The 23,208-nt window shown below is 42.0% G+C and overlaps 1 long non-coding RNA gene across 1 annotated transcript in view; it reads right to left on the bottom strand.

Moving 5' to 3' along the window:
- Positions 1-7,646: 7,646 nt before the first annotated feature.
- LOC137369103 (uncharacterized) overlaps positions 7,647-23,208 on the bottom strand; it is a 58,537-nt gene continuing 42,975 nt past the window's right edge. The window contains exon 3 of the long non-coding RNA XR_010974872.1: positions 7,647-12,113. This is a non-coding gene — a long non-coding RNA (uncharacterized lncRNA). The remainder of the gene's footprint in view (positions 12,114-23,208) is intronic.

The following is a 23,208-nucleotide window of genomic DNA, read 5'->3' as shown; positions in this document are numbered from 1 at the left end:
TGCTCCTGGCATGCCCTCCTGTACTCTTCATTGAACCGTATTCACGCCATTGAATTTATTGAACTATTCACTCTATATTGGCACTTGAGGCAACCCCCAAAAGGAACCAACAGCCATGACAAGTATGGAGAAAGTTCAAGGTGTTTGTCCTGTCAAACGGCATTAAGCTCAAGGAATTTCAAGCACATATCAATCAAAAACTACAGGAACGGATGGGCACACTGTCAAGCAACGTCCAAGATGACTGGCAATTATTGAAATCCGTCAGCACTCATTTATCCCAAAAAATCCTTGGACACACCACTAAAAGACACTAGTTTGATGCGAGCAATGTAGAAATATGCAAACTCAACAATTGTAAACAGAAAGTATTCCAAACTTGAGAACAAGACCCAAACTCCATAGAAAATAAGCTGATCACCAGAGAACCAAAGCAGAAGTTCAAAGAATAATCTGCAATTTCAAGAACGAATGATGGACAGAGAAGGCCGAGGAAATTCAAATCCTTGCTGACATGCATGGCACAAGCGCCTTTTTCAAGGCAACTAAAGAGTTCTATGGACCATCAACACACGGCTAACACCACTAAGATCCAAAGATGGCAAGACTCTCCTTAAAGACACAGACACTTGCTGGAAAGAGCACTTTGTAGAACTACTCAATCAGAACTCCATGGTGGACATGCACCTACTGGAGAACCTCTCTCAACATCCAATCAGAGGCAAGCTAGATGGTGATCCAACGTTCAAAGTGATATTTGCTGTCAACTAGGTAAAAACCACCTGACAATATCCCTTCGGGAGTACAGAAACACAGAGGACACATACTGATCTGTTGGATACCTGCTCTATTTCTGAAGCTCTGGAAGAATAAAGAAATTCCAAAGTGATCTTAGAGATGCCATGATGATCAGAATCTGCAAGCAAGGAGACAACTCGAACTGTAGCAACTACAGAGCATAGCATTGCTCTCAACTGTTTGCCAAGTCCTAGCTAGGATACATCTTAATTGTTTCTCACCAATTGCAGAGGAGTTCCTTACAAAGTCCCAGCATGGCTTCCGACCCCAGCATATCAACTTCAGAAAAAGTGCAGAGAGCAGAACATCCCTTTGTACATGGCTTTCTTTGGCCTCACAAAAGCCTTCGACTCGGTGAATTGAACTGCTCTTTGGAAGCTGCTTCAGCGATATGGATACCCAGCTAAGATCACAAACATCATCCGTCTCCAACATAACAATATGCAAATATCAGTACTATATAATGGCTCCACTACAGAAACCTTCCCTATCAAAACAGGTGTCAAACAGAAGTGTGTCATTGCACCAAGACTATTCTCAACCTTTCTTGCAGCAACGCTGCAGCTTACTTCTGATGGGCTCCCCCCAGGTGTGGTAACAACTTATTGCATTAAGGCAAACTCTTCAACCTCAACCGCTGAAGGCCAAAACCAAGACAACAACCACTTCTGTAATAGAACTACAGTATGCTGATGATGTACAAGTTCGTGTTCACTCTGAAGAAGAACTGCAACAGATAGTGGACGTATTCACCAAAGCCGACGAGAGCAAGGGACTTGCCCTGAACACCAGGAAGACCAAAGTTCTCTACCAATCCATGCCAAATGTATCAGATCCAATCCCTGCAATTGAGATTGCAGGGGCTCTGACCCTAATTTTTAATTCCTCTCTGGCCATGGGGGAGGTGCCAGAGGACTGGAGAACAGCTAATGTGGTCCCACTATTTAAGAAAGGTTGTAGAAATAAGCCAGGGAACTTCAGACCAGTGAGTCTCACGTCAGTGGTAGGGAAACTATTGGAGAAAATTCTGAAGGAGAGAATCTATCACCACTTGGAGAGGCAAAATTTGATTAGGAATGGTTTTGTCAGAGGGAAGTCATGCCTAACAAATTTGATTTAATTTTTTGAGCATGTGACCAGGTGTGTAAATGAGGGTAGTGCAGTTGATGTCGTTTCCTTGGATTTCAGCAAAGCCTTTGACAAGGTCCCACATGGGAGACTTATCAAGAAAGCAAATACACATGGGATACAAGGTAACTTGATAAGGTGGATTCAAAATTGCCATGGCTGTAGGAGACAGAGAGTGATGACAGATGGCTGTTTCAGCGACTGGAAGCCAGTGTCCAGTGGCGTACCACAGGGATCTGTGCTGGGTCCCCTATTGTTTGTCATTTATATAAACGACATAGATGACTATGTGGGGGGTAGGATCAGTAAGTTTGCGGATGACACAAAGATTGGCCAAGTGGTTAACAGTGAGGTGGAGTGTCTTGGGTTACAGGAAGATATAGGAGGGATGGTCAAATGGGCAGAAAAGTGGCAGATGGAATTTAATGCTGAAAAGTGTGAGGTGATACACTTTGGAAGGAGTAATGTGACACGGAAGTATTCAATGAATGGCAAATGGGATTAGGTAGACAAGTCAGGTGTTTTAATGCATCAGTGCAGACTCGATGGGCCGAAGGGCCTCTTCTGCACTGTATTATTCTGTGATTCTGTGATTCATGGTGAAGTAGTGGAAAGTGTCTCCCACGTCCCATATCTTGGAACTTATCTATCCCAAAAAGCTGACATTGTTGAAGAGGTACACCACTGAATCCCATGTGCTAGCTCAGCCTACGGGAAATTACGTACTCAAGTTTTCGAGAATCATAATATCAGACCTGACACTAAATTCAAAATCTATTGGGCAGTGGTTCCCCACATGCTTCTCTGTGGTGCTGAAGTTTGGACAACTTATAGATGCCACATCAAGATCCAAGATCAACATTGTCTGAGAAGGATCTTGCAAATCAAATGGGAGAGTAGTTATGAAGGTGTTTCCATGTTTTCAAATTTTTGAGGAATTTGAATTAAAGTCTGTGGAAATATCTGAGGAGCTGCTGGACATTTTTTTTTAAAAAAAAAAGGTCACTGGAAGGACTTGAGATTTTTGCTGAAAAAGATTCCTTACTGGATGTCACAGGTCTTTAGCAAAATAAACAGCAGGAGCCTTGGTGACTAGGGGGAGCTGTTTACAGAGAAGTGACATATCAAGATTTATGGTGGTTAAGAGTTGGTTTTGTTTTGGATATTGTTTTGAGTCAGTTGGGGATCAGCCTGCTAAGAGAAAAGAGACACCAGTTCATCCTTTTTCCACCTCTTTGAGAAACTGTTGAGAATCCAGTGTGATAGCTGAAACCCCTGATGCCGCATTTCTCTTAGAAAGCCCGCCAGACTAATCCTCGATGTTGCCTGAAGAGAACTGCTCCAAAAGATCCCAGTGACAGCTGTCTACGCGTATTTGGGACACTAGAATAAAGGGACAACTGATATCATTCCATATATTCCCCTTATCCTTCAAGAATTAACAAGTATTTGGCCAAAGTTTTTTTTTTGTCTTTTTTTGTAAAGAGATCTCTGCAGAGAAAAATTCTTTATTTTTTTCTTCAACCGGGTCTGTGTGTGTCTGTGTATGGGTGGTGGGGCAAATTTAGAAGGGAACTTTCATATTCCAATCTGTGTGTTAATGCTTTGCATCTTTACTGAATAGGTCATTTTTTATAATAAATTGATAATTTTGTTGTTTATTAAAGAAACCTGGTTGGTGGATTTTATTCTGAAATAAAAATAGAGTATATAATTGGCCTATCAGTAACTGGGTAAACATTTAAATCCATGTTGTAACCCGTGGAGAAGTGGAACTAGAGAAAGACAGTGCACTCCTCCCAACTCGATCATAGCAGGACAAAAGAACAAAAATGAGCGTCCTCTGGTCACAGATATGCCAAGTGTGGAGGCCATGATAATCCTTCATCAGCTTACATGGATGGGACATGTCATCAGAATGCCCAACTCAAGAGTGTCCAAAAAGGTGTACTACTCAGAGCCATGCCAGGGAGCCCGTTCACGCCAAGGAAAATGTTTTAAAGACAATCTCAAAGCCTTCATGAAGGACTGCTTGATTAGCATCAATACATGGGAAGCAGATGCCCAAATGCGATCAAAATGGCGATCCATGAACAAAAATTATGTCACAACCTTTCAATCAACAAGAGCAGCCACTGAGAGAGAACAGCGAGAGAGACGGAAAGAGAGGGCAGCTGTTTGAGCCAACAATCCGCCACCACTTCTACCAGCTGAAAACCAATGTCCTTACTGCGTGAGGGCCTGCAAAGCTAAGATAGGGTCCGTAAGCCATCAGCGCACCCACAGCTAACAGTGACATCTCACTTCGAGCCAGCTATCTGCAAGGAAGAATCATCCTCTACAAGAGGGATTGCTGATGATTACTGAGGGAATGCTGCCCTGTTGGAGGTACCATCTTTTAGATGCGACATTAAACCAAGGCCCTGTCTATCCTCTCAAAGTGGACGCAAAAGATCCCTTGACAATATTTCAAAGTAAAGTTATCCCCAGTGTCATGGCCAATATTCAAATCAATATCACAAAGAACAGATTATCTGGTCATTCTAACATTGCTGTTTATGGGAGCTTGCTGTACTCAAATTGGTTGCCACATTTCCTACATTACAAACATGACTACACTGCAAAAGTATTGCATTGGGACATCCTGAGATCATGAAAGGTGCTATATGAATGCAAGTTAAGTCTTTTATTCAGCGAAGCAGATGGAATATAATGAGAAGTGTGAAGTTATCCACTTTGATAGGAAAAATAAAACAGCAGAATATTTTTTAAATGGCAAGAGACTAGGAAATGTTAGCATTCAGAGGGACCTGTGAACTTGCACGTGAATCACAGAAAGTTAACATACAGGCACAGCAAGGAATTAGGAAAGCAAATGGCATGTCAGCCTTTAATTACAAAGGAGTAAGGATGTTTTGTGGTAAAGGGTTTTGGCGAGACCACACTTGGAGTACTCTTTACCCAAGAGAGGATACACTTAAGAGAGAGTGCAACATAAAGGTTCACTGGACTGATTCTGGGGATGAAGGAATTGTCTTATGAGCAGAGATTGAATAGACTAGGCCTATATTCCCTCAGGTATAGAAGAATGTGAGGTGATCTCATCAAAACAGTAAAATTCTTAAGAGGTTTAACACAGTAGATTCTGGAAGTTTCCACTGGTTGGGGAGTCTAGAACGAAGTCTCAGAATAAGGGGTTGGCCATTTAGGACTTAAATGAGGAGAAATTTCTTCATTCAAAGGATTGTGAATCTTTGGAATTTGCTACCCTCGAGGGCTGTGAATGCTCAGTTGTTGGGTATATTCAAGACAGAGATTGATAGGTTTTTGGATGTTATGAGTATCAAGGGATAGGGGGATACTGCAGAAAGGTGTAGCTGACATAGTAGATCAACAATGATCTTACTGAATGGCACAACAGGCTCAAGGGGCTGAATGGTTTACTCCTGGCCCTATTTCTTATATTCTTAGTTCTTATAATAAAACCAATGCTATTCAAACCTCCTTCTTCTTCTCCTTCTTTGGCCTCCTTGTCTTGAGAGACAATGGGTAAGCACCTGGAGGTGGTCAGTGGTTTGTGAAGCAGCGCCTGGAGTGGCTATAAAGGCCAATTCTAGAGTGACAGACTCTTCCACAAGTGCTGTAGAGAAAATTGGTTGTCGGGGCTGTTACACAGTTGGCTCTCCCCTTGCACTTCTGTCTTTTTTCCTGCCAACTGCTAAGTCTCTTCGACTCGCCACTCTTTAGCCCCACCTTTATGGCTGTCCGCCAGCTCTCTGGCAATCACTGGCAACTGACTCCCACGTCAAAGGACTTCATGTCGCGTCTCCAGACGTCTTTAAAACAGAGACATGGACGGCTGGTGGGTCTGATACCAGTGACGAGCTCGCTGGACAGTATGTCCTTGGGGATCCTGCCATCTTCCATGCGGCTCACATGGCCAAGCCATCTCAAGCGCCGGTGGCTCAGTAGGGTGCATAAGCTGGGGATGTTGGCTGCCTCGAGGAATTTTGTGTTGGAGATACGGTCCTGCCACTTGATGCCAAGGATTCCCCGGAGGCAGTGAAGATGGAAAGAATTGAGACGTCGCTCTTGGCTGACATACGTTGTCCAGGTCTCGCTGCCATAGAGCAAGGTACTGAGGACACACGCATGATACACTCGGATTTTTGTGTTCCATGTCAGTGCGCCATTTTCCCACACTCTCTTGGCCAGTCTGGACATAGCAGCGGATGCCTTTCCTATGCGCTTGTTGATTTCTACATCGAGACACAGGTTACTGGTGACAGTTGAGCCTCGGTAGGTGAACTCGTGAACCGCTTCCAGAGCGTGATAGTGGTCCTAATCGAATCAGCAGATGATGTCCTAAAAGCCCTAATTTCTAACAAAGGCAACTCTCAATTCAAGGTCATGACCTACTGCTATTAAACATAAACACTTGAAATTTCATCTTAATCTTTGTCTTGGGTCCTTTGCTCCTATAGAATAACTGGTTGAATAACATTTTAACAAGTACTAAACTTTGCAATGGGTTTTAAACAATTACCAAACTATTAGAAACTTATGAAAGAAAGAGTGGGCGGTATTTAATATAGGGGATGGAGGTCTCGCCAGCCGGCTAGAGAGCTGGCGAAAGCCCCACGTCACCTCTTTTTAGGAAGGCGCACTGAATTAAGTGCCCATGAAGCACTTAAGTGCACATCGACGGGCCTTCTCCAGGACCAAGGACCCTGGGAGCAGCCCACCAAGGGCTGCCAGCCAATCAAAGGTGGGCAGTTGTTTTGGTCAACAGTGCCACTAGGGAGGTGGTGCCTGCTCTGAGAAGGACACACACCCGAGGCCCGGATCGGCACTGGATCCCAGATTCAGGTGAGTGATGACGAGAGGGGTTTTGCGGAGTGGGGGGTCGCAGGGGAGGGAGGTGTAGGGGGTTTGGCAGCAAGGGCAGGTGGGTGGCTCTCAGCGGGCCTTCCCTTACTGATGCCAAGTCCCCCAATCAGGCACTAAGTACTTTTGAACAAAGGATCCCCGAGAACCGGCAAGCAACCTCACATGGGTTTGCATTTTGTGCTCCCACGTGGCGAAAGGCCCACCCACAGCCGGGTTAATACCAGTGACGGCAGGAAGCGGCCCTTAATTGGATATTAATTGCCCCTTAGGGGCCTCAATTGGCAGCGGGGTGGGAAGGCCATCCATGGGTCTTCCTGCCATAGGCTTAAATGGAGTAGAGGTGGGAAGGTGTCGGGGACTCCATCCGCCACCATTCCACCTGGTTGAATGCCCTCCCCATCTCTAAACTAGTCATGGGTGGGAGCATAAAATCCAGCTCAGTGATATCATTCATTATATATCGATTCAGTGATCAATTTAGCAAAATCAACTAAAATCACCAAAAATAACATTTCAGACTGCAAAAGGAACTTAAATATCAGCAAATTGCCCACCATGTGATATTGCTGCTTATAAAAATACATAAGCAGAAGATGCACATGGGGTCAAAGAAGGAGAAAGTTTATTAATCCTGCAAACAATTACATAATTTAAAATTAAATGCCTGAAGGACTTTAATAAACTGTGCATTGTACTGAATAGCTTCTGCAGACTGCAACAGTTTCTAGTCAATAATTTTTTAAAATGCAATATTTATAGTTGAGAACAAAAAATACAGTCATTGCTCTATGATTTGATAGAACATAAAGTTTAATACAATCAGTCTCACAAATTTCTGACTTAAGTACAGTGCCTGCAATTCATATTTGGAATTTCTCTCATTACAAGATTCTCAAGTACTGCAACTAAAACACAAAAACTAATACACTGTAATCTAATTTTCTCTAACGAGGTAAAATGTCAGTTGATCTCTCACTTTGAAAAACAAATTTTACGAGGACAAAATTGCATCTTCCTTGACAAACTACAATATATTGTTTTAGAAATGCAGACAACTACATTCCAATTAGAGGTCTGCTGGTTGAATCATTGATAAAATATATTAAATACACATTACACCTATTATATATTTCACTTGATATTGTTCGTGAACTTTAATGAGTCTTTAAATACATTTTTAAATGGCTAACTTTTAATTTTATAAAAAATCAATATTCACTCTCAATTAACAATCCTCTTCTTCAAAATATAAATGAAAACAAACCTTTCAAAATAAAAACAACATTTGAGTCTGAAGCTGTCATATTTAGGGTTACTTCTTACTTCTCGTTACAATGTACTGGAACAAGGCTATGTTGCACCAAATCAAAAGACATCAGACACTATTTACTGAAGCTTATTTATCATATTCCAGAAAGCCAGGCAGTGAAGGATAGAACCGAAACCAATCTTTGCACACTTTTATAACCTTTTATTTACAGAGATACACATTGCAAACATACCCCACCTAATCCAACAACTATCGTTTCAGTCTGTTCCTATTTATAGGAGCACAAGTGAATCCCCAACTAATGGCCACCAACTGCATACAATTAAACATAATTAATATACAATTAACAGATTCCCTTCTCTCTAAATAAAAAATAGAGTTTGCATGTACAACTAAATTCAATCATAGACCTCCGTATTCTGTACAACGCATTACACTGTGAAATGCCCCTCCTCTAGGAGCCCTAACAATTTCTTCATTCATGCATTTTTTTTGTAAAACAATCCAATAGTTGATGACCTGCATCTACCCGTTTAATTTTTTTTTATAGAGATTTCCTTTCTCTCCAGCAAGGTCAATCTGAAATCTTTCTTCACTTACACTTTTCATAGAATGTACATTGTTACGGACAGGTGGAAACGGGTGCGGGTGGTTCCCACTGTTTACCTCCCAACCGACTGCAATTGTATTTCGTTAAATGTTGTGTCAGCCTGAGCGTCTTTCGGGTCAAACAAATAAGACAAATGACAGGCTTTCTCATAGGTTATGAAACGATAGCTATTTTTACACAATTCCTGAAATGGTTGCAACCTCACCCACACATACACAAGAATAGACAGATAGAGAAAAAAGGGTAGGTAGCTTAAAGTTCAAAGTGAGGTAAGTGTTCGTGGTTTCCAGTAAACCTGTTGAACCTTCTTTTAAAGGTGTTTGTAGTCTTGAACTTGTTGAGGTGTTGTAGATTTATGGTGCTTAAAACTTCAGACTGGAGGCAGTGGTCACTTTAAGTTGTCAGCTGCAGTAAGTTGAAGTGTAGAATTAGCAGCCAGGCTTCTTCTTTGTGCTGGTCCGATCTCACAGCCTTTGGCTGGACTGCTTTCTGAAGGTGTTGGCTTGATCGCCCTGCTCTCTCCAGAGGGCCATTTTTTAAAGGTAAAAATCCATCATATTTGAGTTTCTGTTAGGAAACACATGGCCCTTTTCCCTGATGTGACCACAAAATGGACCAGGATGTGGAGACCATGCCTATTGTTTGGGATGGGAACCATTCTGTCAACAGGATGTTATTTCACACCTATTCAATTATGTTCATCCATCTACCACCAGAATCCTTTATTAGTTCATTCATATTGATTACAGTCATTAATATTCAATAGTGCTCTTTTCAATTCCAAAGGGGTTCTCTCCAGAGCTATTCAAGACAGGCTGGTTGATTTCAAGTACAAGAAGGGTCACGTGACTGCTACTCCATTTTTGACTGTGGTACAAGTGTCCATGTGCTTGTGGTTTCGTTTACAGTTCACTTTTTAAAATTTATAATACTTCCATTTCATTTTTTATTTCATCACGGCTCCTTCTGTGCATGACAACATCATCACACAATGAACTATTATCTACATAACGTTCAATGGGTATACTATCTTCAGTACGCCCATCATATAGAATCTAACTTAAAATACTTGACAAGAAAATCTCATTCACTGCCACCAGAAAAGAAAGTGTTTCGGCAGCCAAAGTACTTGTAACAATCCTTTTTGCTTTTTTAGCTTCCTAAGCTAAAGGGCAACATTTCCCATTCTCACCCATCAGAAATTTTATGAAACCAGATGCATTAGAATACCCATCAGAAAGATTAGCATGTGAAGAATCACTCGCAATGACTACTTCCATGTTCTTTGAGTCACCTAAGGATGGGAGCTTAAGTACACATTTATCAAAATGTAATTTTCTTAATGTTTTATTTGCCCTTAAAATATTCTCTACCTTATGTTATTTCATTTAACTCCAACACATCAAAATTAGCATCTGGTCTAGTCTGCGTGGCCAACCAGTTCAACTGACCAATCAAGTCTCGTAATTGATCTGTCTCTTCTTTGGATAGAACATCATCTTTCTGCAATGATCTAGCACGATTAACCAAGATGGGAGTAACACTCTCTAAATAGGACAGTTGATTTAAAGTTATTGCAGACCTACATTACTCAATATCCAAACCAATATTTTTAAAAGCCTCACTCCCAATTTTAAAATCTACTCTAATCTTATTAATAACACATTTCACAAATTCCACAGTACCACCCCATAAGAAATCATCCACATGCATCATGAAGATGTCTGAAAGTTTTCCTTTACGATACCAATAAAACATTATGGGATTTGCTTTTAGTTGAACACAACCTATTGTCAGCAAAACAGATCTCACCAGAAAATACCGTACCCAGGAAGCATCACTCAAACCATAGACACATTTGTTCAGTTTCCATAGTTTTCTTTCTGCATTTGCTCCTCTTTAGGCGGTTTCAGAAACACATCCCTCTGAAAAATATTGCCCTGCAAAAATGCAACTTTTATAGCGATTGACTCCCATGTAAATGTGGCCAAAAAGAGCTGAAAAGATTTTTAAAATTACTTTTCCAGCTGTGGGAGAATCCATTCTAAAATTTTTATCACCCAGTCACTCCTCAAAACCCCTAGCAACTAGCTTCACTTTAGCCTCAGTCCCACCTACAAGGGATATTTTCAGTACAAAATTGGTTACTCCTTATCTGCAACCTCAGAAACTCTTTCCCAGTATCTAACTCCCCTTTTTGCCTCTCTTATTAGTTTATCCTCAAGTTTATTGGTGGCCAGCAAAACTTCACCATCATGAGGAGTTCTGCTTCTAGTTCCATTACGAGACTGTTCTGTGGTCTTTATTTAACTGTCTAATCTATTCAAGCTACAGCCTCTACTTCCATTTAAATGTCTAACGGGACTACTGCTGCAAGATCTCTCTCTTGCACTATGGAAGGTTTTTCTCCAGTATGTGATTGTTTTCTGACACAAAAGTCACTTCCCAAATCACCACAAATACTTGCACTGCTCGATCTTACTTTCACTCTTTCACCTCCGGGCCATGGACCTCGCTTCTTGGACATCACCCTGAACATTCAACCATTAGTTAAACTTGCCAGTAGCTTTTCCTGCATGTCCTACAATTGTTGCATCCCTCCATTCAATAGGCACCTCTGGAATATATGTCACCCAAGTATCTACTCTGGGCAATTGGCCTGTAGACGTGATAGTTCTGTCCTGTTTGTCCCGCGCACTCACATTTGCATGATCCAGCTCTTGATCTACCACATTTTGTTCCTCAGGAGTTTCAAAGCAAAACACAAGAGTATTTGAGGTATAAGATGCCTCGCTTACCTCTATCATCTGCTCAAAGTCTGAGATTTTATAATTTTTGTTTATTTTGTGCGATGTGGGTGTTGTTGGCAAGGCCAGCATTTATTGTCCATCCCTTGAAATGGCCATTTCAGAGGGCATTTAAGAGTCAACCACATTGCTGTCGGTCTGGAGTCACATGTAGGCCACACCAGGTAAGAAAGGCCGAAGTCCTTCCCGAAAGGACATTAGTGAACCAGATGGGTTTTTACAACAAATCGACAATGGTTTCATGGTCACATTAGATTTATTCCAGATTTATTAATTGAATTCAAATTTCACCATCTGCCACGGTGGGATTTGAACCCATGTCCCCAGAGCACTTGCCTCTGGATTACTGTGACATTACCACTATGCCACCGCCTCCCCATTAATTGTGAGGAATAAACCTTAACAGTTTGATTGCTATGTTTGGTAAGTACTGACATACCATCACAATCTATTACCTTACCAGGTCTTTTCCTTTCCTATGACCCTCTCTTTTATAGTATACTAAATCTGGAATGAACTCTGTCTCAGATGATCTGATACAATGCCTCAGTGCTCTTCGAATTTTTTCCAAGACGACAGCCTTGATGAAAGCCCATTTTCCTGCTCAGATCTGCAGAAAAAATGGAAATAATTGTAACACCTTCTAGAGCTGGAGGACTATTGCACAGCGCAGAAGGCAATTTATGATTGCACCCATAGAATAATTGATAGGGATTATATCATCCAACCATCTGGAGTGAATTCTTTGCATGAACCACCCATCTCAGAGTGTTGTCAACTTGCAATCAGGTTGATCAACTAAAATTTTATGAAGCATTTTGTTGATCACCGCACGATTCCTTTCAAAAAGTCCATTGCTTAAAAGACATTCAGCTGTGGCATTCATGACCATGATGTTCATTTTTTCAAACTTGTCTCTGAACTCGATATTGGTAAATTCCCCTTATCAGTCCGAAACCTTGCAGGTGTCCCAAGTCCAGTTTTTACATATTTCTCCATGATTTTATCTATAATGACCCATTTGTCCTGACTAGGTATTGTAGAAAGACTAAATCTGTTTGCCAGGCCTATAAAATGGAGGATGAAAATATTTCTGTCTTTGTGCCATACCTTTATACCCATGGCAACTACTTTGTGAAAGTCACGTGACAACGGAAAGCTTACAATACAACGTGGCTGCATCTTTTGATACTTTTTACAGATGTCACAATTCTCACTAATCTTTGCTATTAGCCTTGTACTCTTAGCCAATGATTTCCAGATTTCGTACTCTTCAACTACACCTGCATATTTTAGCAGGATTTTTAACCTTTGACAAGTAGGGTGAGCAAATTGTCTGTGTAACTTTAAGACAATTTGCTTTTTTTCTCTCTGATGTTTATCATCTGGTGCCTTAATACTTGTCTCAAACTCTGATGAGAAACATCAGCTTTTGTTAAGGGGATAGAATAACGTCCTGATTAGGTAAACCGCAAATCAACTGATCTTCCAAAAATAATTGCCTTATCAAGCTCCATGTCAAGTTTATATGTGCCTTTTCATAGGTTTACTCAACAGCATAGGTATCTCACTAAAGACTACATCAATAGTTATAAAATGCCTTACTCCAGCCACTTCACATGGAATTACAACTCTCTTTCGTGACCTCAAGATGTTGTTACCACCAAACCGAAAGCAAGTAGTACTTTCATATTCCTTAAACTTGTGTTGATCCTCACTACTTAGGTGAATGAAGGTAACATTTCAACCAATCTGTCCCCCATACTGCTGAAGTACGAGCACTATCTAGTCTTGCAGTTAAAGGAGTCATGACTACACATTCATCACAGGACTAAAACTTCTAGTGACCAGTATAATTTGTTTGGATTGATCATTAACTGCAATCTCTTCCTCAGAATTCTCTTCATCATGTGTCATTGAGAACCCTGCCTCTTCACTTTGGGAGGTTTACTACATAACAATACTTGGAGTCGCATTTGAAGCACCGATTAACTCTTCCTTAGGCTTTCTGCAATTCATTGACCTAATATCGCTATTCCAATTTTGTCCTCTGCTGTAATAGCCAGATCTGTTAAAGGTGCTTTCATCTTCATCCTACCTGTCTTTTGTCCTTCCATTGTATTGACGCCTGCATCTGGTATCTGGACTATTTCGAAATCTGGCAATCATTGAGTCTTCTATTATTTGCGTCACTGTGGAATGCCTCATCTGTTCTATGAAGGCTGAAGGAAATGACTGTTTCCCCAGGAATTTTTTTTTTAAGGCAGTAAACATCTGATCCAACAGAGCATCCTTCTCTAAGAACTGAACACCAGGTAGAACCAGTTGCTTGCCCAGATGAGACACCTCAGCACCATCCAGTAATTTAAATGCTTGTAAAGATCCAGGGATCCTCAAATTGAATTGTCAATCTTTTATACAATCTGAAGTCCATGATATACCCATCCTATGAATAACCATAGTTTTTCAAAATCGATCAAATTCTGACCATGCCTCATGGGCATTTAACAGATCATTTTGTAGATTTCATCCAGCAACTCATATATAAGGTTCCAACCTTTATCACTATCCAACTGACATGCATCTCACAAAATACTTCATTTCTGATTTTACATCTTGTAGGAAGCGACAATGTCAAGCCAATACCTTGTATTCTCTTTGGTAGGATCCTAACCCAGGTACACATATCAACTTAATTTTTCCACTGGCCAGATGATTCGGACTCTGAGAATATTGGAGGGTAATATCATACCCCAACAAATAATACTTACTTTCTGCCAGGTAGGGTAAATTACATTTAGGAAGGACAGGAAGCTAGGAAAAGGTGGAGGGGTGGCTCTGTTAATTAATGATGGTATCAACATAATAGAGAGGGATGATTTAAGTTCAGGAAACCAGGATGTAGAAACGGTTTGGGTCAAGATGAGAAATGGTAAAGGCATTGTGCGAGTGGAGTATAGGCCCCCTAACAGTAACCACATGGTAGGACAGGGTACAAAGGAAAAAATAATGGGTGCCTGTCAGAAAGGTACAGCGATAATCATGGGGGATTTTAATCTATCGACTGGAAAAATCTGATGGGCATAGGTAGTCTAGATGAGGAGTTCATAGAATGTTTTTGGGATAGTTTCTTAGAACAGCATGTTCTGGAGCCAACCAGAGAACAAGCCATAATAGACCTGGTACTGTGCAACGAAATAGGATTAATTGATGAAGTGAAGGCGTCCCACGTAGCAGCGATCATAACACGATTGAATTTTACATTCAGCTTGAGGGAGAGAAGAATGGGTCCAAGAATAGTATTTTAAACAAATAATGGCAATTCTGAGGGCATGAAAGCAGAGCTAGGTAAAGTGAACTGGCAAATTAAGTTAAGGGATAGGTCAATAGAGATGCAGTGGCAGACATTGAAGGGGATATTCCAAAATACACAGAATAAATACATTTCAACAAGAAAGAAAAATTCCAAGGGAGGACTCACTATCCGTGGTTAACTAAAAGAGTTAAAGATTATAACAAACTTAAAGAAAAAGCTTATAATTGCACAAAGATGGCTGGCAGGTCAGAAGATTGGACAGAATTTGAAAAGCAGCAAAGAATAACAAAGATTAATAAGGAAGGGAAAATTAGAGTACGAGAGAAAGCTAGCTAGAAATATAAAAACAGATAGTAAGAGTTTCTATAGATATTTTAAAAAGATAAGTGTTAACAAAGTGAGTGTTGGTCCTATAGAAAGTGAGTCTGGGGAATTAATACGGGAAAATAAGGAGATGGCAGATGAATTGAACAGGTATTTTGCATCAGTGTGCACCATAGAGAATACAGGTAACATCCCAGAAATAGCTGTAAATCAGAAAATGAAAGGGACGGAAGAACTCTGGAAAATTACAATTACCAAGGAAGTGGTACTGAGCAAATTATTGGAGCTGCGGGCTGACAAGTCCCTGGGTCCTGATGGACTTCATCCGAGGGTCTTAAAAGAAGTGGCTAGTGAGATCACTGATGCGTTGGTTTTAATTTTATAAAATTCCCTAGATTCGGGGAAGGTTCCATTAGATCTTTAATAGCCAATGTAACTCCTTTATTCAAAAAAACAGAGGTCATGCTGCAGCTGTACAAAACCCTGGTTAGACCCCACTTGGAGTACTGTGAGCAGTTCTGGGCACCACACCTTAGGAAGCACATATTGGCCTTGGAGGGAGTGCAACGTAGGTTTTCAAGAATGATACCTGGACTACAGGGGTTAAGTTACGAGGAGAGATTACACAAATTAGGCCTGTTTTCGCTGGAATTTAGAAGGTTAAAGGGTGATCTGATTGAAGTCTTCAAGATATTAACAGGAAAAGACAGGCTAGAGAAAGATAAACTATTTCCACTGGTTGGAGATTCTAAAACTAGGGGGCATAGTCTAAAAATTAGGACCAGACCGTTCAGGAGCACTTCTTCACGCAAAGGGTGGTAGAGGTTTGGGACTCACTCCCACAAACAGCAGTTGAAGCTAGAACAGTTGTTAATTTTAAATCTGAGATAGATTTTTGTTGAGCAAAGATATTAAGGGATTTGGGCCAAAGGTAGGTATATGGAGTTAGGCCGCGGATCAGCCATGATCTCATTGAATGGCGGGACAGGGGCTGAATGGTCTACGCCTGTTCCTATCTTCCAATGTTCCTAAAATGGAGGGAGACAGAAAGCAGGAAACTATAAGTCAGTTAGCTTAACATCTGTCTTGGTGAAAAAGTTAGAAGCTAATAAAGACGTTCTAGCAGGCCACTTAGTAAAATTCAAGGTAATTAGGCAGCATCAACATGGTTTTATGAAAGGGAAATTATGTTTATCCAATTTATTGGAGTTCTTTGAAGAAGAAACATATGCTGTGAATAAAGGGGAACCAGAGGATGTACTGTACTTAGATTTCCAGAAGGCATTTGATAAGGTGCCACAGCAAAGCTTATTGTGGAAAATAAAAGCTCATGGTGTAATGGGTAACTTTTTAAGCATGGGTAGAGATTGGCTAGCTAACAAGAAACAGAGAGTAGGCATAAATGGGCCATTTTCTGGTTGGCAAGATGTAACGAGTCTGTGCCACAAGGATCAGTGTTGGGGCCTCAACTTTTTAAAACATATATAAATGACTTAGATGAATGGACTGAAAGTATGGTTGCTAAATTTGCTGATGACACAAAGATAGGTAGGAAAGTAAGTTGTGAAGAGGACATAAGGGAGCTACAAAGGGATATAGATAGGTCAAGTGAGTGAGCAAAGATCTGGCAAATGGAGTATAATGTGGGAAAATGTGAAATTGTCCATTTTTGTAGGAAGAATAAAAAAAAGCATATTATCTAAATGGTGAGAGATTGCAGAGCGCTAAGATGCTGAGGAATCTGGGTGTCCTAGTGCATGAATCATAAAAGGTTAGTATGCAGGTACAGCAAATAATTAGGAAAGCTAATAGAATGTTATCCTTTATTGAGAGGGGAACTGAATGCAAAAGTGGGGAGGTTATGCTGCAGTTGCACAAGGCACTGGTGAGACCACATCTGGAGTACTGTGTACAGTATTTTTTTTTATTCATTCACGGGATGTGGGTGTCGCTGGCCAGGCCAGCATTTATTGCCCATCCCTAATTGTCCTTGAGAAGGTGGTGGTGAGCTGCCTTCTTGAACCGCTGCAGTCCATGTGGGGTAGGTACACCCACAGTGCTGTTAGGAAGGGAGTTCCAGGATTTTGACCCAGCGACAGTGAAGGAACGGCGATATAGTTCCAAGTCAGGGTGGTGTGTGACTTGGAGGGGAACTTGCAGGTGGTGGTGTTCCCATGTATTTGCTGCCCTTGTCCTTCTAGTTGGTAGAGGTCGTGGGTTTGGAAGGTGCTGTCGAAGGAGCCTTGGTGCATTGCTGCAGTGCATCTTGTAGATGGTACACACTGCTGCCACTGTGCGTCGGTGGTGGAGGGAGTGAATTTTTGTAGATGGGGTGCCAATCAAGCGGGCTGCTTTGTCCTGGATGGTGTCGAGCTTCTTGAATGTTGTTGGAGTTGCACCCATCCAGGCAAGTGGAGAGTATTCCATCACACCCCTGACTTGTGCCTTGTAGATGGTGGACAGGCTTTGGGGAGTCAGGAGGTGAGCTACTCGCCTCAGGATTCCTAGCCTCTGACCTGCTCTTGTAGCCACGGTATTTATATGGCTATTCCAGTTCAGTTTTCGGTCAATGGTAGCCCCTAGGATGTTGATAGTGGGGGATTCAGCGATGGTAATGCCGTTGAATGTCAAGGGGAGATGGTTAGATTCTCTCTTGCTGGAGATGGTCATTGCCTGGCACTTGCGTGGCGCGAATGTTACTTGCCACTTATCAGCCCAAGCCTGGATATTGTCCAGGTCTTGCTGCATTTCTACACAGACTGCTTCAGTATCTGAGGAGTTGCGAATGGTGCTGAACATTGTGCAATCATCAGCGAACATCCCCACTTCTGACCTTATGATTGAAGGAAGGTCATTGATGAAGCAGCTGAAGATGGTTGGGCCTAGGACACTACCTTGAGATACTCCTGCAGTGATGTCCCAGAGCTCAGATGATTGACCTCCAACAACCACAACCATCTTCCTTTGCGCTAGGTATGACTCCAGCCAGCGGAGGGTTTTCCCCCTGATTCCCATTGACCTCAGTTTTGCTAGGGCTCCTTGATGCCATACTTGGCCAAATGCTGCCTTGATGTCAAGGGCAGTCACTCTCACCTCACCTCGAGTTCAGCTCTTTTGTCCATGTTTGAACCAAGGCTGTAATGAGGTCAGGAGCTGAGTGGCCCTGGCAGAACCCAAACTGAGCATCACTGAGCAGGTTGTTGCTAAGCAAGTGCCGCTTGATGGCACTGTTGATGACACCTTCCATCACTTTACTGATGATTGAGAGTAGGCTAATGGGGCGGTAGTTGGCTGGGTTGGATTTATCCTGCTTTTTGTGTACAGGACATACCTGGGCAATTTTGCACATTGCAGGGTAGATGCCAGTGTTGTAGCTGTACTGAAACAGCTTGACTAGGGGCGCGGCAAGTTCTGGAGCACAGGTCTTCAGTACTATTGCCGGAATATTGTCAGGGCCCATAGCTTTTGCAGTATCCAGTGCCTTCAGTCGTTTCTTGATATCACGTGGAGTGAATCAAATTGGCTGAAGTTTGGCATCATCTGTGATGCTGGGGACTTCAGGAGGAGGCCGAGATGGATCATCAACTCGGCACTTCTGGCTGAAGATTGTTGCAAATGCTTCAGCCTTATCTTTCGCACTGATGTGCTGGGCTCCCCCATCATTGAGGATGGGGATATTTGTGCAGCCACCTCCTCCAGTTAGTTGTTTAATTGTCCACCACCATTCACGGCTGGATGTGGCAGGACTGCAGAGCTTAGATCTGATCCGTTGGTCTCTCTATTTAAGGAAGGATGTAAATGCATTGGAAACAGTTCAGAGAAGGTTTACTAGACTAGATCCTGGAATGGGCGGGTTGTCTTACGAGGAAAGACTGAACAGGCTAGGCTTGCATTTGCTGGAGTTTATACGAATAAGAGGTGACTTGATTGAAACATTTAGATTCTGAGGGGTCTTCAAAGGGTGGCAATGGAAAAGATGTTTCCTCTTGAGGGAGAATCGAGAACTAGGGATCCCTGTTTAAAAATAAGGGGTTGCCCATTTAAAATGGAGAAGAAATTTTTTTCTCTGAGGGTCGTGAGTCTTTGGAACTCTCTTCCTCAAAGGCGGTGGAAACAGAGCATTTGACTAATTTTAAGGCAGAGGTAGATCGATTCTTGATCAGCAAGGAGGTGAAGGGTTATTGGTGGTAGGCGTGAATGTGGGGTCGAGGTCACAATCAGATCAGTCATGATCTTGTTGAATGGCGGAGCAGGCTCGAGGGGCCTATCCTGCTCCTAAATCGTATGTTCGTATGATAGAAATGCAGCTAATGTTTACTTACTTTTATAAACCTTTATTTGCAAGAGATACACATTACAAATATGTACTTCCTAACCCAACAACCACAGTTTCAATCAGTTTCTATTTATAGGAGCACAAGTGAATCCCCAGTTAATATCCACCACCTGCATACCATTAAACACTATGAATATACAACTAAAATTATATGGCTTGTGTCTTTTGTTTCATTTCTTCTTAGAATGATGCTCTAAGTTTTTTCACATCTATCAAAAGCAGGGCTTCCTCAGTGCAGTTTACTCTGCACCGAGAGCTGCTGAGTCTGTTGAGAAGGAGTTTTGAGAGTTAATTTCTATCTAAAGACTCGTTTTTTTCTTCAATTTAGCAGTTAACTAAAAATTACTCCTTAAGTTAAGAGAAGTTAAGTTTTATTCCACCCTTAAAACAGGGGTATGCAAGCTCTCTGGGAGCAGCTGTAGCTAGTTACTTAGGTAGCTGGATTAAAGTAGTTTTCAGAAGCTTGAATCAGTTGTTTTTCAAAAAGTATAAAAGCAGGGCTTCCTCAGTGCTGCGTCATCTGCACACAGTACTGCTTTGAGTGTAAAGAGGTAGGTAGGTAGGTAGGTAGGTAGGTAGGTAGGTAGGTAGGTAGGTAGGTAGATAGGTAGAGTGAGGTCGATGCTCCTTTCTTTTTCTACCTTTTTGCAGCCTCCAGTAGCTGGCTGACTTTGGCACAGGGGAAGAAGTTGATTGGTGAGTAACTGGTAAGTTATTCTACTTAATCTAATTGTAATAAATAGTTTTTAAAGTTATGGTATGGCAGGTCAGCTCAGCCAAGTAGAATGTATATCCTGTGGTATGTGGGAAGTCATGGGTGCACCATGTGTCCTCGATGAACACATCTACAGGAAGTGTCACCAGTTGCAGAAGTTTGAGCTCCGGGTTTCGGAACTCGAGCGGCGGCTGGAGTTACTGTTGTGCATCCATGAGGCGGAGGACTATGTGGATAGCACGTTTAGGGAGGTGGTCACACTGCGGGTTAGAAGCAGGCAGGCAGAGAGGGAATGGGTGACTGCCAGGCAGTCTAAGAGAACCAGGCAGGCAGTGCAGGAGTCCACTGTGTCTATCTTGCCTGCAAATCAGTTTTCCATTTTGAATCCTCGTGAAGGCAATGGTTCCTCAGGGGAGCACAGCCAGAACAAAGTCCGGGGCTCAACCATGTAGGAGGGGAGGAAGAGTGGAAGTGCAATAGCGATAGGGAATTCGACAGTCAGGAGATCAGAGAGACATATCTGCAGCAGTAAACCTGACTCCAGGACGGAGTGCTGCCTCCATGGTGCCAGGGTCAAGGATGTCACGGAGTGGCTGCAGGACATTCTTCTGGGGGAGGGTGAAGAGCCAGAGGTCACAGTCCACATTGGTACCAATGACAAAGGTAGAAAGAGGGATGAGGTCCTGAAAGCAGATTTTAGGGACTTAGGAAGGAAATTTAAAAGCAGGGCCTCAAGAGCAGTAATCTCAGGATTACTCCCAGTGACACGTGCTAGTGAGCATATGAATAGGAGGCATGATCAACTGAACATGTGGCTGGAGAACTGGTGTAGGAGGGAGGGCATCAGATTTCTGAGGCATTTCTGAGGTTCTGGGGCAGTTGAGACCTTTGAATAGGACTGGAACCAATATCTTCGCAGGGAGATTTGCTAGTGCTGTTGGGAAGCTTGTCGGGGGGGGGGGGGTGGGAACCCGAGGGGTAGCTCAAATTGGAAGGAAGTAAAGCTGGTAACCGGAAGTAGAAAAGTAGCAATCCATATTAGAAGGCAGGTGAAACAAAGGCGAGCATCAACTAGGCTTAGAATGCACAATAATGTCAAGACAACAAGGTTAAGGGCACTCTATCTGAATGCACACAGCATTTGCGACAAAATAGATGATTTAAAGGCCTAAATAGAGGTAAATGGGTATGATCTAATTGCCATTACGGAAACATGGCTACAGGGTTACCAAGACTGGCAACTGAATATTCAAGGATATTTGACATTTAGGAAGGACAGACAAAAAGGGAAAGGAGATTGTGTTGCACTGATAATGAGAGATGGGATCAGTATTTGAGTAAGGGAGGACCTCAGATCAGAAGAACAAACGTGGAATCTGTTTGGGTGGAGCTAAGAAACAGCAAGGGCCAGCAAACATTGGTAGGAGTTGTTTATAGGCCATCAAACAGTAGTGGTAGTGTGGGGCATGGTATTAATCAAGATGTTAGAGATGCATGTAGCATGGGCAACACAGTAATCATGGGTGAATTCAATCTGCATAAAGACTGGGTAAACTTAAAGTGCACTAATGCTATGGAAGACGAGTTTCTGGAGTATGTTGGGGATGGTTTTCGAGAGCAGTATGTTGAGGAACCGACTAGAGAGCAGGGTTAATTAATAATCTTGCTGTAAAAGAACCTTTAGGGATGAGTGACCATAATATGATAGAATTTTATATTATGTTTGAAAGTGAGGCAGTTCAATCTGAAGCCAGGGTATTAAATTTGAACAAAGGAAATTATGAAGGCATGAGGGACAAATTGGCTGAGGTGAATTATGAAAATACATTAAAAGGTACGACAGTACATAGGCAACGGACAGTGTTTCAAGAATGATTACAGTGTTTACAGCAACTAAAAATTCCTTCAAGGCACAAAAACAAAAGGCAGTCAATGGTGAATAACAAAGGAAGTTAAAGGTTGTATAAGATTAAAAGAAAAGGCCTATAAAGTTGGCAGAAATGGAAGTAAACCTGAGAATTGGGAGGATTTTAAAATACAGCAAAGGAGGACCAAGAAACTGATGAAGAAAAGGAGAATAGGATATGAATATAAACTAGCAAAAAAACATACAAATGGACTGTAAAAGCTTCTGTGGATATGTAAAAAGAAAATGTTTGGCTAAGACAAACATGGGCCCATTACAGGCAGAGTCAGGAGAATTTATAATGGGTAATAGAGAAATGACAGAGAAGCTAACTGATTACTTTGTGTTGAGACTTAGGTCAGCTCTTGGCTGACATACATTGTCCAGGCCTCATTACCACAGCACTGTAATGGCTTGAACCAAATTAAAAAGAGCACTCTCTATGGCTGTAATGCATTATCCTTCATTCTCTCTGCAGCTTTTGACACAATCAACCACACCATCCCACTCTAATGTCTCTTTTTTGTCTAGCTTTGTTCCACCTTACCTATCCAACTGTATACAAAGCATGTCCTGTAATGGCTTCTCTTTCCACCGTGCACCATTATCTACAGAGTCCTCCAAGGATCCTTATCCTCATCCTCTTCTCACCTACATGCTACCTCTAGGCAATGTTATCTGCAGCTAGGGGGTCAGCTGCCATAGGTATGCTGACGACACCCAGCTCTACTTCTTCACTACCACTCCTGAATCCTCCACCGCTCCTATGTTGCCAAGACTGCTTGTTTAACATTTAGATGAGCGACAATTGCCACCATTAAGCACTAGAAAGACCAAAGCCATCAAATTCGGCCTCTGCTACAAACCCCATATCCTCTCCACAGACTTTATCCATATCCCTGGCCACTATCTCCGGCTGAAACAGACGGTTTGCATTTTGCTGTTCTATTCAACCCCCAAACTGATTTTCCGACCCAATATGCTCTCTATCACAAAGACAGACGACTTTCAGCTGAGTTACATTGTCTGTTTTCACCCCTACCTCAGTCCATCTATTGTTGAATCCCTCATCCATGCCATTGTCACCTCTGTACTCCACTATTTTCAA

Source organism: Heterodontus francisci, chromosome 4 (genome assembly GCF_036365525.1).
Source record: "Heterodontus francisci isolate sHetFra1 chromosome 4, sHetFra1.hap1, whole genome shotgun sequence".
NCBI lineage: Eukaryota > Metazoa > Chordata > Chondrichthyes > Heterodontiformes > Heterodontidae > Heterodontus > Heterodontus francisci.
Note: the sequence above shows the minus strand (reverse complement) of the source record. Positions and strands in the feature narration are given on the sequence as shown.